At 48.3% G+C, this 17149-nt stretch overlaps 1 protein-coding gene across 1 annotated transcript in view; it reads left to right on the plus strand.

Moving 5' to 3' along the window:
* Window positions 1-17149, plus strand: part of PPP1R21 (protein phosphatase 1 regulatory subunit 21) — a 247552-nt gene that overhangs the window by 14423 nt on the left and 215980 nt on the right. The gene's annotated exons all lie outside the window — the stretch shown is intronic.

Below are 17149 nucleotides of genomic sequence, written 5' to 3' on the forward strand. Positions count from 1 at the left end.
AGATCACAGATATATGCGTGAATCTGGACTTCCGTCTGCAGGGCGCGCAAGTGCGCCACTAGCGGGCTGCTTTTGCTGTGAAATTCACAGCAGAAGCTGATCTGCGGGTGTCGGGCACTCTATGTTCTCTGGCACCCACTGATCATAGTTAAACTACACAGAACGGGGATTTGCCTATGTAAACAAGGCAGATCCCAGTTCTGACGGGGGAAAGCATTGATTCTGTGTCTCTTCACAACAGGGACTAAAATCCATCTCTTCCCCTAGTAAAAGCAGCACACAGTATAGTAAAACACTGGTTAGGCACACAGTTAACCCTTTGATCACCCCAGATGTTTAACCCCTTCCCAGCCAGTGTCATTGGCACAGTGACAGTGTATATTTTAGCACTGATCACTGTATTAGTGTCACTGGTTCCCGCAAAGTGTCAGTGTTCGATTGTCCGCCACAATATTGCAGTCCCGCTATGTCGCTGATCGCCGCCCTTACTAGTATAAAAATAAATGATTCCATAAATATGAAATTTCTGCTAATCCCTAAGGCCCTGTTCACACCTGAGCATTTTTCAACACTTATCTCTGAAATCTCAAAACGCCCAACATGCAAAATCCCATTCATTTCAATGGCCTCTGTTCACATATGTGCATTTTGTCACCTGAAGCAAAATGCCTGAAGCTCAAAAAAGTACATGAGCTTCTTTTTTATCAGATTACCAGCGTTTTTGTTAGATGTCAATGCCTGCCTACAAACGCCTGCAAAAAACACGCCCAAAAAACAATACGCTCAGTTGTGAATGGAGCCTTAAGCCTCGTACACACGCGTTGAAAATCGGCAGGGAATTTTCGTCCGATGTCCGATCTGCCGATTTTCGGCTTGTTAGTATGATGCTTCCGACTCCGACTTTTCGGCCGAAAAAATTCTGGTGTGCAGGCTATAAAATTTTTGTCTGCTGTCAAAACACGGCTGATTTTCGTGCAGTCAGTACAGATTTCGACAGGGAAAAATCTGATGAGCAAGACTGGGAATGCTCAGAGAAGAAAGAACACAAAGAAAGCAAACCAACACATGACATCATTTCTGTGACGAGACCCTTGCTCGCTCTGTCCGCTCTCCCGACACTCCTCTGTTTCTAGTAAGTCCGCTTGCCGATCGCAACGTCTGATGGTTCGGTCAACCAAGGATCCGGGATCCGAACTACAGCTATGTGCCGTCCGGAATCCCTTAGAACAAAACACCAGGCAAGCTGTATGTACGTTCAAACAGGAAGACAATTTATTGGAAGAACACAGCACACTTTATACAGAAAGTGGAATATACATGCAAATGAGGGCTTGAAATGAGTCAACAGGGATTGGTCAGATAGCTTTGACCAATGCAAATGAGGGCTTGAAAATGAGTCAGTAGTGATTGGTCAGATAACTTTGACCAATGCAAGGAGACAGAAGCCCCAGGGGGCAATCAATGTACACAATAGTCAGACACAGAACAATGGTTGTCTAACGAGCCCTGAATACACATTACTCTGTGTCAATACCTCCCTTAGCAGACAACAGGTGCGGTCATTAGCATTAGCCCACCTGAGTTGAATGGGGAGCCACCCCCAGACAGTCCGGCTCCTCAGAACTTCCTGGGATGACCATATTAGGAATGGGCTTCCTGCTCAGAAACCTCATGGCAAAGGGAACAATTGACCTTGCTGACAAAAATGAAGCAATTCAACCCCTCACCCATCTGTCCTTAAATTCCAGTGATGGTGAACACCATCACAATTTCTGAAGTAGATTTTTGTCGTGCGGGAAAATTTGTGTGCAGTCTAGGCACATTCCAACCAACAAAACGCAACTCTGGACAAAAGACGGACGATCGGTTGGCCGATAATCGTTGCGTGTGTACGGGGCTTTAGTCCCTTCCCCGACACATTTTAAGGCTGCTTTTATCTCCTGTGTCGGAGAACTTGTCAGAAGTTATCATAATGATAACAGAGGAACGGAGCAGCAAAAAGACACGGGACTTAGGGCTTTGGAGAGATAAGTAAACACTACAGGTATAGGTGCCCAGGTCAGATTTCATGAATCGGGTTTACATCCACTTGGGGTGTATTTGTAATAAAACCCTACTGCTGCGCTGTTAAACCCCATGGAATAAGACCTCTTCTGTAAGACTTATATTTGTGTGTACACCTTGGTGGGAAGGGGTTAAAGAGAACTTATGATGATCATTATAGCTGCTATCAGGGACATGTTTTTAAAGATGTAGGCTTTGTGGATGTCACTTGTTCCTGGCTTTACTATCTAGTGAGTCACTGACTAGGAGCAAGTGGTCAGTGAACACCTCTTCACCTTGTTTGCCCCCAGGTTATGTTCGTGACTGGGGAGTGAAGCATGGATCAAGATGAGCCTATACCAGTTATTTCTTTTTTTTTTTTTTATAATATTATTACCGTATATACTCAAGTATAAGCCGAGACCCCTAATTTTACCACAAAAAAGTGGGAAAACGTATTGACTCAAGTATAAGCCTAGGGTGGGAAATGCAGCAGCTACTGGACCACTACAAGACACAAAACGGGGGCTGCGGGCATGGTACAGGAGATGGCGCAGGTCATAGTATAGGCATTGCACAGGGCATGGCACAGGTCATGGTACAGGAGATGGTATAGGCATGGCACAGTAAGTACAGGCATGGCACAGGAGATGCAGTGCTGTGGGCATGGTACAGGAGAATGTCCTGTACCATGCCAGCAGCACGGCATGAGGAAATGCAGGGGCTGCGGAGGAGTCTCACTTACCTGTCGGTGAGCCGCTTTCGATCAATACCAATACTACGTCACTGCAAATGCGCCGCTGATGCTCGGGAAAGCCAAAACACGTTCGGCTATTCCCGGGCATGCCGCACATGCGCAGTGACAAGTTGGCGCCGAGCGGCCCCATTTTTAAAAACAAAGTGAAGCCAGTGACTCGAGTATAAGCCAAGGGGGGCATTTTCAGCATGAAAAAACATGCTGAAAAACTCGGCTTATACTCGAGTATATACGGTATATTTCATTTATCTTAGTATTACAGGAATTTTATATAGTACCATGAATTTATGCAGTACTTTACATACTCTACATTTAAAATCCAATCTCAAGTGGATGCTCTGAGCAGGCTAGATACTGAGCCATGGGGGCAGAAAAGAACTGCATGTGGAATTGGCGCAGTAAAGGCTTCTTTGTGGCAACTTGGCTCATTTGTGCTCAAGTATTGTCCTATTCTGCTCCATGAAACAACCACACCGTCTTTTTCCAGAGCAGCCTGTATTTCTCCTGAGGTTACCTGTGGGTTTTTCTTTGTATCTTGAAAAGTATTCTGGTCTACCAGAACATCAAAAGATCCCCTAACTTTCCACTTCTTAAGTGATTGAACAGCACTGATTGGCATGTTCAAGGCTTTGGATATCATTTTATATCCTTTTCCTTCTTTATAAAGTTCCATTAACTTGTTACGCAGGTCTTTTTGACAGTTTTTTTTTTTTCTGTGCCCCATGGCTCAGTATCTAGCCGGCTCAGTGCATCCACATGAGAGCTAACAAACTCATTGACTATTTAGGTTCTATTCACACCTATGCATGTTACTTTTGAGCGTTTCTACAGGGTTTTTGCGGGTTTGTACCACAATTTGCATTTTTTTTCTCTAATCGTCTTCCAGGGCAGCACCTGAGAGGCTCCTCCCACTTGAAACAGGAAACGCATTAGTCCACCATTCTAAAAAAGCCAGTCATACCTTCTGCCTCAGTTTGATTGTGTTTACTCCGGACCCACAGGAGCTGCATCTGTTTATCTTTTTCAGTCTCTGTGCTAATTGCAGGAGGCTCCCTGAACAGCTTCCCATCCAGCTCAGTGAGCCTTGGGCAAGTGCGGGTCAGGGGCAGCACATTGGGGCAAGCTGGCTCCCGCCTGAGGTTTCACCCCTACTGAGAGGTCTGCAATAGGGCTGAACGATATTCGATGTAACATCGAATATCGCGCTGCGGGCTTGGGCGATGTTCACATTGCCGGATCAGCCGATATTGGGGAGGACTCACAGTGAAGGAATTTAGCAGGAAGGTAGAAGAATACAGCCCGACCGTCCCGCATGTTAGGTCCATCCTGCAGCTCTCCTGAATGAGCGGTGAGCAGCGGCTCAGGGAACCAATCGCGTGCCTACACACCTGATTGGTTCGCTGTGCCGCTACTCACGACGTGATTGGTTCGCTGTGCTGCGCTCACCGCTCGGTCAGGAGAGCTGCAGGGGCAGACATAACATGTGGGACGGATGTCGGCTGTATTCTTCTACCTTCTACCACCACTGTAAGTCCCGATTTTTCTGCCTAAAGCCCCGTACACACGTACCGATCGTCGGCCGAAAAGCTTCGGCCGACGACCCATCTGCCGATTTTAGGCTTGTTAGTATGATGCCTCCGACAGCCGACAGCGCACATTCGGCCGAAAAGAATCTGTCATGCAAGCATTAAAATTTTTGTATGCCGACACCAGAGCGGCTGATTGTTCGCCAGTCAGTACAGATTTCGGCCGACAGACCGCAGATTTGCAAGACTGGGCATGCTCAGAAAAGGAAAAACACAGGGAAAGTTAACCATTACATGACATCACTTCTGCAGTCGGCTGTAGTCGGCGGACAAAATTCTTGTGCAGTCTTTTGCACTTTTCAACAGACACCGACAGCCCCGGACAAAAGACGGCCGATCGTTCGACCGACGATCGGTACGTGTGTACGGGGCTTTAGTTCCACAGCACTGTCACACTGTCATCTTATTAACCTGCAGTTCCCTGGAGTGTCCACCCAGTTCCCTACATTACCATTAACCCTGGCCTGCCCTGTAAGGTGCAACTGCAATTACATTTAGAAGAAGGCTGCTGCTGCACTACTTCCCAAATCTTGCTACAGTAAAATTAACCCTGGCTGGCCCTGTAGTACAATCAGAAGAAGGCTGCTGCACTGAATCCCTACAGTAACATTAACCCTGGCTGGCCCTGTATGGTACAATCAGAAGAAGGCTGCTGCACTGAATCCCTACAGTAACATTAACCCTGTATTTAGCCTGGATTGATGGCTCTCTCAATATCGCAATATATATCTGTGATGGTGTTCACCATCACTGGAATTTAAGGACAGATGGGTGATGGGTTGAATTGCTTCATATTTGTCAGCAAGGTCAATTGTTCCCTTTTGCCATGAGGTTTCTGAGCAGGAAGTCCACTCCTAATATGGTCATCCCAGGAAGTTCTGAGGAGCCAGACTGTCTAAGGTGGCTCCCCATTCACCTATTGTCAGGTGTGCTAATGACCTCACCTGTTGTCTGCTAAGAGAGGTATTGACACTCAGAGTAATGTGTATTGAGGGCTCGTTAGGGAACCATTGTTCTGTGTCTGACTATTGTGTACATCGATTGCCCCCTGGGGCTTCTGTCTCCTTGCATTGGTCAAAGCTATCTGACCAATCCCTGTTGACTCATTTTCAAGTCCTCATTTGCATTTCCTGGTCAAGCTATCTGACCAATCACTACTGACTCATTTTCAAGTCCTCATTTGCATTTTCCTGGTCAAGCTATCTGACCAATCCCTACTGACTCATTTTCGAGCCCTCATTTGCATGTCTGGAGAGGACCTGAATGGGAACTGCAGTACTTTACAATTGACCAATAGGAAAGCGGTTGTTGGGGGCAGGATGTTCCAAATTCTGTATAAAGGTGTGCTGTGTTCTTCCAATAAATTGTCTTCCGGTTTGAACTTACATACAGCCTGCCTGGTGTGTGTTCTAATGGATTCCGAACGGCACATAGCTGTAGTTCGGATCCCGGATCCTTGGTTGACCAAACCATCAGACGATGCGATCTGCAAGCTGACGGACTAGAAACAGAGGAGTGTCGGGAGAGCGGACAGAGCAAGCAAGGGTCTCGTCACAATATCGTTGGGGAAAAAAATATCGCAATGTACTTTTTTTCCAATATCGTGCAGCCCTAGTCTGCAACCATCCCCTCAGCTGTCAGGATGCTGATGGTATTCCCACCTAGACTATACCTGGAGCAGCGGATCTTCTAGGCTGGTTCTGCTAGCCACCTCTACCCTTGCATTTTTTTTGCCGGCCGCCAGGAGCGTCCTCGTTGCTGGAGGACCAAGATGGCCCTGGGACCAGAAATTCGCTTCACTTCGGTGATGCGCTTCAGGTCCGCAGCCATCTTGGTAAAGGCTGAAGTAGAACGGGGGACATCCCCTGTGCTCATTTCCGACGGTAGCGGGATTTTTGGAAAGGAAAACTCCCTGAATGGACAGTAGGCATTTAATCCAGAAACCAGAGAGACAAATGCCTCAATGCTTACAAAGAGAAGCGGCCCTAGGATACAAGGAGGTCGCAATGCAGGTATGCCCACCAACCTGCATGGGGACAGCTGGGGGTGGGGCTAGAGCTAGGCAGGAAGCAGTTCAAAGGTTCCTATGCTGTGGTTCCTTTTCTGTGTCTGACCATGTCGGATGCCTCCCCACCCTGCCCTGCAGATCCTGCCGGACAGGACAGCTCCAAGGTAAGCCAGAGCACTCTCTAGTTCCCTCTGTCTTTAACTCACAAACAAACAGTTTCACACTGTTGTGTATGGCAACTGCCTACCTCACTGGGTCCTTTGTGCTGATTTACAGACAAAGAACTCAGAAGAGAAGGCTGCAAGGCATGCTCCTCTTGCAGTCACAGGTTTCCTCCCAGAGTGGAAGAAACCCCTATGCCAGAAATGCATCAATAAAATGGTGGCCAAAGAGTCTCACAGGGACTCCTTAAGGATATGCTTAATTCTTTTAAAAAGGAAATTAAAAGCACGATTGGTCCCCTTCATACAGCCATAGAAAAACTGGAAGCTCCAGCAAGGCACCCATTCCTTCAAGCATCGGGGATGAGGTGGACTGTGATGGTGTTCACCATCACTGGAATTTAAGGACAGATGGGTGAGGGGTTGAATTGCTTCATTTTTTGTCAGCAAGGTCAATTGTTCCCTTTGCCATGAGGTTTCTGAGCAGGAAGCCCATTCCTAATATGGTCATCCCAGGAAGTTCTGAGGAGCCGGATTGTCTGGGGGTGGCTCCCCATTCAACTATTGTCAGGTGGGCTAATGCTAATGACCGCACCTGTTGTCTGCTAAGGGAGGTATTGACACAGAGTAATGTGTATTCAGGGCTCGTTAGACAACCATTGTTCTGTGTCTGACTATTGTGTACATTGATTGCCCCCTGGGGCTTCTGTCTCCTTGCATTGGTCAAAGTTATCTGACCAATCACTACTGACTCATTTTCAAGCCCTCATTTGCATTGGTCAAAGCTATCTGACCAATCCCTGTTGACTCATTTCAAGCCCTCATTTGCATGGATATTCCACTTTCTGTATAAAGTGTGCTGTGTTCTTCCAATAAATTGTCTTCCTGCTTGAACTTGCATACAGCCTGCTTGGTGTTTTGTTCTAATGGATTCCGAACGGCACATAGCTGTAGTTCGGATCCCGGATCCTTGGTTGACCGAACCATCAGACGATGCGATCTGCAAGCTGACTGACTAGAAACAGAGGAGTGTCGGGAGAGCGGACAGGGCGAGCAAGGGTCTCGTCACATGGACCAAGCGGAGCAGGGATCTGATGCAGGTGATTTTGAATCACAATCCGAAGGTGGCCTATGTTCGGAGTCAGATGACAAGGATCCAGCATCGGAGGGCACGCTCTTCCCCTTGGAGGACACAGATTATTTACTGAGGACCATAGCAGATACACTGGGTATCAAAGAGCAGAAAACCTCAGAGCTTTCACTACACGATAAAACGTATAAGGGTCTGCAACCAAAAAAACCCAGAACATCTCTGGTACACAAGTCTCTAAAAAACTTGGTCAAGAAAGAATGGGAAAACCCAGAAAATAAGCTTTTTACCCCAGCTGCAATAAAGCAGATATCCGTTCACAGAGGAGGATACTAAACCCTGGGCGAAGTGTCCTAAGATAGATGCTTCCCTCTCCAGAGTGGCAAACAAGGCTGATTTTAGCTTTCGACAACTCCGGAACTCTGTGATCCCATGGATAAAAAGATAGAGGCACTTCTGAGAAGAGTTTGGGAAGCCACAACTATGCATCTAAATCCAGCCATAGCTTCCACCTGCACGGCTAGGACCTTGTTAGTCTGGCTGAGGCAGCTGCAAGAGCTACTAGAAGGCGATACCCCAAAGGAGGAACTGGTAAAAACCATACCCACTCTAACCAGAGCAGCAGATTTCCTGGCAGATGTGTCCGCAGAATCGGTAAAGATATCGGCCAGGACCACTGGCCTAATTAATTCAGCTAGGAGAGGCCTGTGGCTGAAGTCATGGGAAGGGGACATCACCTCCAAAAACAGATTATGCGGCATCCCCTTTACGGGCGATTTACTGTTCGGACCCGACTTGGAAACAGCATTGGACAGAACCGCAGCCAAAAAAAAGGGGCTTCCTCAAACCAAAAAGAGCCAGGGGAAAACACCCTTTTGCCAGTCCAGAAGATTTGATAAGACGGGCCCAAAAAAGCTTTGGACACTTCAAAACAAAAAAGGCAAGGGAGAATTTATCCTCAAGCCGTCTGTTACAAAGAACAAAAAACAATCATGGTGCCCCGAACAGGCGGGCTAGTGGGTGTTTCTCGCTCGCCAGTGGAAGGAAATCATGGAGAACGGGTTTTTCCTTGGTACGGTAGCAGTAGGCTACTCGATAGCATTTTACTCTTGCCCTCCCAACCAAGTACCTGGGAGTCTTCATAGCCACAGTGAATCTGCAGGATGCACATCTACATTTACCGATACAAAAAAGCCTTCAAAGATCCCGAAGATTTGCGGGACTGGCTTACACTCTATATTTTTTTTTTTTTTTTTTTATACACAGCTCTGCTGGTTGGCATTGTGATGGTGTTCACCATCACTGGAATTTAAGGACAGATGGGTGAGGGGTTGAATTGCTTCATTTTTGTCAGCAAGGTCAATTGTTCCCTTTGCCATGAGGTTTCTGAGCAGGAAGCCCATTCCTAATATGGTCATCCCAGGAAGTTCTGAGGAGCCGGACTGTCTGGGGGTGGCTCCCCATTCAACTCAGGTGGGCTAATGCTAATGACCGCACCTGTTGTCTGCTAAGGGAGGTATTGACACAGAGTAATGTGTATTCAGGGCTCGTTAGACAACCATTGTTCTGTGTCTGACTATTGTGTACATTGATTGCCCCCTGGGGCTTCTGTCTCCTTGCATTGGTCAAAGTTATCTGACCAATCCCTGTTGACTCATTTCAAGCCCTCATTTGCATGTATATTCCACTTTCTGTATAAAGTGTGCTGTGTTCTTCCAATAAATTGTCTTCCTGTTTGAACGTACATACAGCTTGCCTGGTGTTTTGTTCTAAGGGATTCCGGACGGCACATAGCTGTAGTTCGGATCCCGGATCCTTGGTTGACCGAACCATCAGACGTTGCGATCGGCAAGCGGACTTACTAGAAACAGAGGAGTGTCGGGAGAGCGGACAGAGCGAGCAAGGGTCTCGTCACATTGGTTGGCAGCGGTGGGATTTGCTCTCCAGTTACCGGGACACTCCAAACCACCACAGTAAATGACCAGCTATGCAGCATGCAGGATAGCCACGCTGAGAGACTTACTTGAGAGCCGCGGAGGGACCAGTGGGACAAAGAACAAGGCCACCCTCATCAGTGAGCTGGCCGAGATGGATCAGAGGGAGGGTGATGCAGGACCCCGGTCAGTTGAAGACTTGTTTCAGCAACGAGTTCGGGAGCGGTTGGCATTATATGGTGCTAACCCATCAGAGACCGCCATACAGAATGCCATTAGAGACATCCAGCTGCAGGATGAGCGACAAGAGAAAGAACGAGAGCGACAAGAGAGGGAACGAGAGCGGCAACATGAGCAGAAAATGGCAGAAATACGTCAATCGGAGAAAACGCCTAAAGATGCAGCGACTGTCCGTAAGTTGCCGTTTCGGGCGTTCAAACTATTTAAGGAAGGAGAGGAGGAAATTGACGCATTCCTGCAGGACTTTGAGAGACTATGCCAGATACATGAAGTACTGTCCCAAGATTGGGTCGCCTTACTGGCGAGTAATTTAACTGGCAGAGCGGCGGATGCATATCGGGCCCTGGAGGACGAAGACGCTAAAGACTACGACCGGGTAAAAGAAGCTTTGCTAGCCCGATTTGCCATTACACCCGAAGCCAGCCTGATTAAGTTTCGAGAATCCCGGAAACAAACCAACACAACATACGTGGAGTGGGCACATCGTATGCAGCGGAACTTTAAGAGCTGGTTCCAGGGAAGCCACGCTCATACCATAGAGGACATCACCCAGCTAGTACTATTAGAACAGTTTTTTAACCACACCCCTCCGGTAGTACGGGATTGGGTGCGAGATAAACAACCGCAGACGGTACAGCAAGCGGCTACTCTGGCCGATGAATATCTGGACTCTCGAAGGTCAGGCGAAAATGAGCGTTATCCACTATCTCGGCCCAGTTTACCAGCCTCTAAGCCGACTTCAGTACCTCCGTGGTCTGCCTCGAGACCCCCAGCCCGACCCAACCCTCCTACCGGACCTAAGTGCTATACCTGTAGCCAAACTGGTCATCTGCAACGACATTGCCCTAGCCAATCCACGAGGTATCGAGAGACTAATCATCCATCCAGACCAGCGGCTCATTGCTACCAGAATGAGCCCAACCATCGAGATGTTCAGGAAGAGTGCGGCGAACTTTTCGAAGCGGATCCTGTCCAAGCTGCTGCCGGAGATAATCGGCAGCACCATCGCCAGGCAGTATGGGTTAATGGGCAGCCGGCCCAGGGACTCCGCGATTCCGGGGCTACGATTACCCTCATCCAGCCTCACATGATTCCCCAGTCAGCCCGGACTGGCCAGACTGTTGCAGTCAGGGTAGCAGGGGGCCAGGTGCTACGTTTATCCACCGCCCAAGTCCTCTTGGATTGGGGCTCAGGGGAGCGACATGTGCGAGTGGGATTACTACGCGAGTTACCCGCAGAAGTACTTTTGGGGAACGATTTGGGCCATTTAACTTCCTCGTATGCCCCAGAGGCTGCCATGGCCGTAACCACCAGACGTCAGAGCCAACTCCAAGGCAACTCCACTCCTATGGGGACCCAGGTAAGACCAAATCCTCCTACGTTACCCCGAATTGACAACACCGTGTCCTGGGATTCTCCCTCTGACGTTAGGCAAGAGACTCAGAGTGACCCAACTTTAGCGGGTTATCGGGACAGGGCGGGCAAGGATCCAGGTGGGGTGGGGGAAGACAGAATAGAGTGGGAGGGGGGGTTTCTTTATCGTTACACTGAGGGAATGGGCACTGGGAAGCGACAGGGCCCCCACAAACAGCTAGTTGTACCCCAAGAGAACCCTTTAGCCGCATAGCGGTAGATATTATAGGCCCACTGGCCCGCCCCAGTGCCACCGGGAAGAAGTATATTCTTACGGTGGTGGATTACGCCACCCGCTACCCGGAAGCCATTCCCTTATCCAATATCCAGGCGGATACAGTAGCAGATGCCTTACTGCGGGTATTTACTAGGGTAGGGTTTCCCCACGAGATATTGTCCGATCAGGGTACCCAGTTCACAGCTGAACTGACGCAGCAGCTCTGGCGTCTCTGTGGGATTAAACCCCTCCAGAGCGCCCCCTACCACCCTCAGACTAATGGGCTGTGTGAGAGATTTAATGGGACCCTGAAGCAGCTGCTTCGAGCCTTCGTGGAGAGTAGGAAGGATTGGGAGAAATACCTTCCCCATCTACTGTTTGCATATAGAGAGGTACCCCAAGAGTCCACAGGGTTTTCCCCATTTGAGCTGTTATATGGGCGAAGGGTTAGGGGACCCTTAGACTTAGTAAGGGCCCAGTGGGAGGGGGCAGATGATCCGGAAGGCCTCCCCATCCTTAGTTATGTCTTGGAACTCAGGGAGCGACTGCGGGACCTTACTGAGCTAGTCCATGAGAATATGCAATCAGCCCAGAGTCAGCAGAAGGTTTGGTATGATCGGTCTGCACGGAATCGCAGCTTTTATATTGGACAGAAAGTCCTGGTACTAAAACCCCTGAAGCAAAATAAATTGCAGGCCTCCTGGCAGGGCCCCTATCAGGTGGTAAAACAGCTGTGCGATACCACCTACGTGGTTGCCAGCTGTGCAGACACCAACATTAAGAGGACGTTCCACATTAATATGATGAAGGCCTTTAATGAGAGGGCTGAGGCAGTAGCCGCCATATGCACTCCGGCCACCGGGGACTCTGAATATCTACCGATGCTGGAGCTTCCCGAAATCAATAACTGTTCTGGGGGGGTGGAGGATATACAGCTAGGAGATAGATTAGGATCCCAAGAACGAGAACAGGCCCGAGAATTACTCCAGGACCGACAGGAGATGTTCTCGGCACTCCCTGGGTATACTCACATAGCTGTGCACAAGGTAGAGACTCCTGGGCAGAAGCCCCTGAGACAACCAGCCTATAGGATTCTCGGAGCAGTGCAAGAAGGGATGAGAGCAGAGATTAGGGAAATGCTCGAGTTAGGGGTGATCGAACCATCAACAAGCCCCTGGGCATCCCCTGTAGTATTAGTCCCAAAACGGGATGGCACGACCCGATTTTGTGTGGACTATAGGCGACTGAATGACTGTACTGTGACAGATGCCTACCCTATGCCCCGAGTGGATGAATTGCTGGACAAAATAGCCCAGGGACATTATCTGACGACTATTGACTTGTGTAAGGGCTACTGGCAGATTCCCTTGGACGCGGAAGCAATTCCGAAGTCGGCCTTCATCACCCCGTTCGGCCTTAACCAGTTTCTGGTGATGCCATTTGGGATGAAGAATGCTCCGGCTACCTTCCAGCGGATGATAGATGAACTCCTCGATGGTCTGCAAGATTTTGCATGTGCATATCTTGACGACATCGCAATCTATAGCCAGACCTGGGAGGAACATCTTAGACACCTGGGAATAGTGCTAGATAGAATCCGAGCCGCAAACCTGACCCTAAAGCCAGACAAATGTAATATCGGGATGTCTGAGGTGCAATATCTGGGACATAGAGTGGGATGTGGGAAGCAGAGGCCAGAACCTGCCAAAATAGAGGCCGTCCTAAACTGGCCGGTTCCCAGAACCAAGACCCAGGTACTTGCATTTTTAGGGACAGCAGGGTACTACAGGAGGTTTGTACCCCACTATAGTGACATAGCCAAACCCCTAACGGACCTGACCAAAAAGACTCTCCCGAAACAGGTCCTGTGGTCCTCGGAGTGCGAGACAGCCTTTCATCAGTTAAAAACCGCCCTAACGCAAGCTCCCATACTGGCGGCACCCGATCCTAACAAACGCTTTGTCGTTCATACAGATGCCTCCATGTTCGGACTGGGAGCTGTACTAAGCCAAATTGGTGAGGACGGGAAAGAGCACCCGGTGGCGTATCTCAGCCGCAAGTTGTTACCCCGGGAAGTTGGATATGCTGCCGTGGAAAAAGAGTGTTTGGCCTTAGTCTGGGCTTTAAAGAAATTGCAGCCCTACGTGTATGGACGCTCTTTTACCGTCATGACGGACCACAATCCCTTGATATGGCTTAACCGGGTGGCGGGAGAGAACGGGCGATTACTACGGTGGAGCCTGGCGTTGCAACCATACAATTTCACCATACAATACCGGCCTGGGCCTCAAAATGGGAATGCGGATGGGTTATCCCGGGAGACAGACCTAGAACCTTAAGACTACTTTTCCAACATCCTCGAGTTGACCCGTTCGGGGTCCCACTGTGGCTGTTGGACTGTTTACCCGGGGGAAGATATGTGATGGTGTTCACCATCACTGGAATTTAAGGACAGATGGGTGAGGGGTTGAATTGCTTCATTTTTGTCAGCAAGGTCAATTGTTCCCTTTGCCATGAGGTTTCTGAGCAGGAGGCCCATTCCTAATATGGTCATCCCAGGAAGTTCTGAGGAGCCGGACTGTCTGGGGGTGGCTCCCCATTCAACTCAGGTGGGCTAATGCTAATGACCGCACCTGTTGTCTGCTAAGGGAGGTATTGACACAGAGTAATGTGTATTCAGGGCTCGTTAGACAACCATTGTTCTGTGTCTGACTATTGTGTACATTGATTGCCCCCTGGGGCTTCTGTCTCCTTGCATTGGTCAAAGTTATCTGACCAATCACTACTGACTCATTTTCAAGCCCTCATTTGCATTGGTCAAAGCTATCTGACCAATCCCTGTTGACTCATTTCAAGCCCTCATTTGCATGTATATTCCACTTTCTGTATAAAGTGTGCTGTGTTCTTCCAATAAATTGTCTTCCTGTTTGAACGTACATACAGCTTGCCTGGTGTTTTGTTCTAAGGGATTCCGGACGGCACATAGCTGTAGTTCGGATCCCGGATCCTTGGTTGACCGAACCATCAGACGTTGCGATCGGCAAGCGGACTTACTAGAAACAGAGGAGTGTCGGGAGAGCGGACAGAGCGAGCAAGGGTCTCGTCACAGGCATCTTGTCAGCACCCAGGGTCTTCTCAAAGCTAAGGTCAGAAGCCCTAAAAAACCTAAGACAGCAAGTCATAGGGTAAGGGCCATACCTAGACGAGCTACTATTCTGCGAATCAGCAGACGAACAATTTGGCAAAAGAGCATATCTTACCTGCAGGGCTTAGGGTAGAGCATGTACGAAGAAAAGCCACAACTAATACCAAGGTCCCATGCAGGCTCATGCCTGAGGGGACCATGGTTCAGTTACTTAAAAAACCTTGGCATACAGCCCCATCTAACACTTCCAGACATGCCAAACCTCTGGTTGCATGGGCTAGTCAACCTCCCGAGCCACAAGGTCATGAAGCATTCCACCTGGTTCCAGGAAAAGATGAGGTTACAGAACAAAGGTCTGTCTAACAGGGCGATTGACAACATCTTAGCCAGCAGAAAACCTGTGACTAGAGCCATCTATGAAAGCGTAAGGAAAAAGTTTGTCTTCTGGTACAAGAACAAGGAAGATCCTGACCAGGGGGCTATTCCGGCAATCTTTGATTTTTTTGCAGGAAGGAGTTGACAAGAGCATTTCCCATAATACTTTGAAGTTTCAAGTGGCAGCCCTATCTTCCCACCTAGATATTAGGCTGGCGAAAGACACGCTCATAAGAAGATTCCATCTCTCATTAAGGAAAGCCACACTTATGAAGTTCAGCAGAATTCCAACATGGGACCTCTCTACAGTACTCAAAGGATTCTTTTTGGAACCCTTTGAGCCAGTTTGGACACTAAAAACAGTACTCCTGGTGGCACTGGTATCAGCAAGAAGAGTCAGCGAAATTCAGGCCCTATCCATGATAGAACCTTGCTGTTTAATTCGGTGAGATAAAATTATTCTCACACCAGACCCAGCCTTTATACCTAAAGTCTGTTCAACTTTCCACAGAACTCAGGAGGTGGTTATTCCTTCCCTTCCAATTTCAATGGACAGCAGAAAAAGAGGTAATTGGAACAAGCTTGATGTAAGAAAGATCCTGATGGCTTACCTCGAGAGAACTAAAGAGTGGTGGAAAACAACCACTATATTCATCCTCCATGCAGGAGTGAACAAAGGGAAGTCGGCTTTGAAAAGTATGCTAACCAGATGGATAAAGCTTGCTATTCAGACAGCCTACCAAGCACTAAACCTTGCCCTGCTGAGTGGAGTATGCCCACTCGACCAGAGCTTGGGCATCCAAGTGCAGAAAGAGCCAGGGCAATACTGGAGCAGGTCAGCCACATGGTCACGCTTCAATACTTTAGCATGGCATTACCGCATCAACCGGCTGTCCAGTGAGGACCAGACATTTGGTCGTAAGGTGCTCCAGACTTTTCCCCCTCCCTAGTAGGTATTGCTTGGGACATCCTCCTAGGTGCTGCCCTGGAAGACGATTGGAGAAAACAGAGTGAGGTACCTGGTAACTCTTTTTCCAAGAAGTCTTCCAGGGCAGGACCTGTTCCCACCCTAAACAACATTATAAAAGGGGTTTTGTGGATTCAAAAGCTTACGGAGGTTTCTTCAGTGCTTTGATATTACTGAGGCAGAAGGTATGACTTTTTTATAATGGTGGATTAAAGTGTGTCCTTTTTCAGGTGAGGTGCTGCCCTGGAAGACTTCTTAGAAAAAGTTGAAAAATCCAAAATTGAGACCGCTCTCAAGGTAGTATGATGAAATCAAATGAACTCCTTTATTCCTCATAAATGAAGCAAACGGACAGTGCACAAACAGACGTGTCGGGTTGACGCGTTTCACGATGCTGTAGATCGCTTACTCATAACCACACACTTCTTACCAGTTACCTAACTGTTTTTTTTCCCTTTCTTTTTCCCAATGGACATTTTATTGTTGGACAGATTTAAAAGCGCAAATCACAGTAAAAATGCACTATATGCTTTTCTGCAGCTTCTCCATTGATGTCTATTGAACCAAAAAATCAGCGTTTTGATTATTATGAACATGCCCTAAAAATGCTTTTGTTAGTACAGAATTTGGGGGGTCAGGATTAAAAGTAACACACACATACATACAAATACTTACACATGTATACATACACACATTAAAACACACACGTACAGTACACACGCATATCCAGCCTTTTCAAAAGTTGTAGTACAGTACCTTCCCTCACACAGCCGGGTACTGCACTGCAGGGGGAGGCAGAGAGCACAGCACACATTTCCCCCTCCCTTTGCGGTCAGTTTGCTGAGTGCATTTGCTGGCTGATCAGTCTCTCACTGCAGAAGTACAGTTTGGCTAGGATTTGGGGGTTTGATCCCATCTGACCGCTTTTATCTAACAGGATGCTATGGCACCACTGAGAACCCCAGGGTGCCACGGCATCCTGGTTGAGAAAGGCTGTGCTAGGGTCAGTTTAGACAGCCAATTAACCTACCAGCTTTGAAGTGGTGGGAGGAAACCAGATTACCTGGAGGAAACGCACACAAGCAGAGGGAGAGCATGCAAACTCCATGCAGATAGTGTCATGGCCAGGATTTTGATCAGAGGACCCAAGTGCTAGGCAGAAAACACTGACCACTATGGAACTGTGCTGTAATTAAAGGCAGCTTCCTCCATC

This window comes from Pelophylax lessonae (genome assembly GCF_965119305.1).
Source record: "Pelophylax lessonae genome assembly, chromosome: 3".
Taxonomy (NCBI): domain Eukaryota; kingdom Metazoa; phylum Chordata; class Amphibia; order Anura; family Ranidae; genus Pelophylax; species Pelophylax lessonae.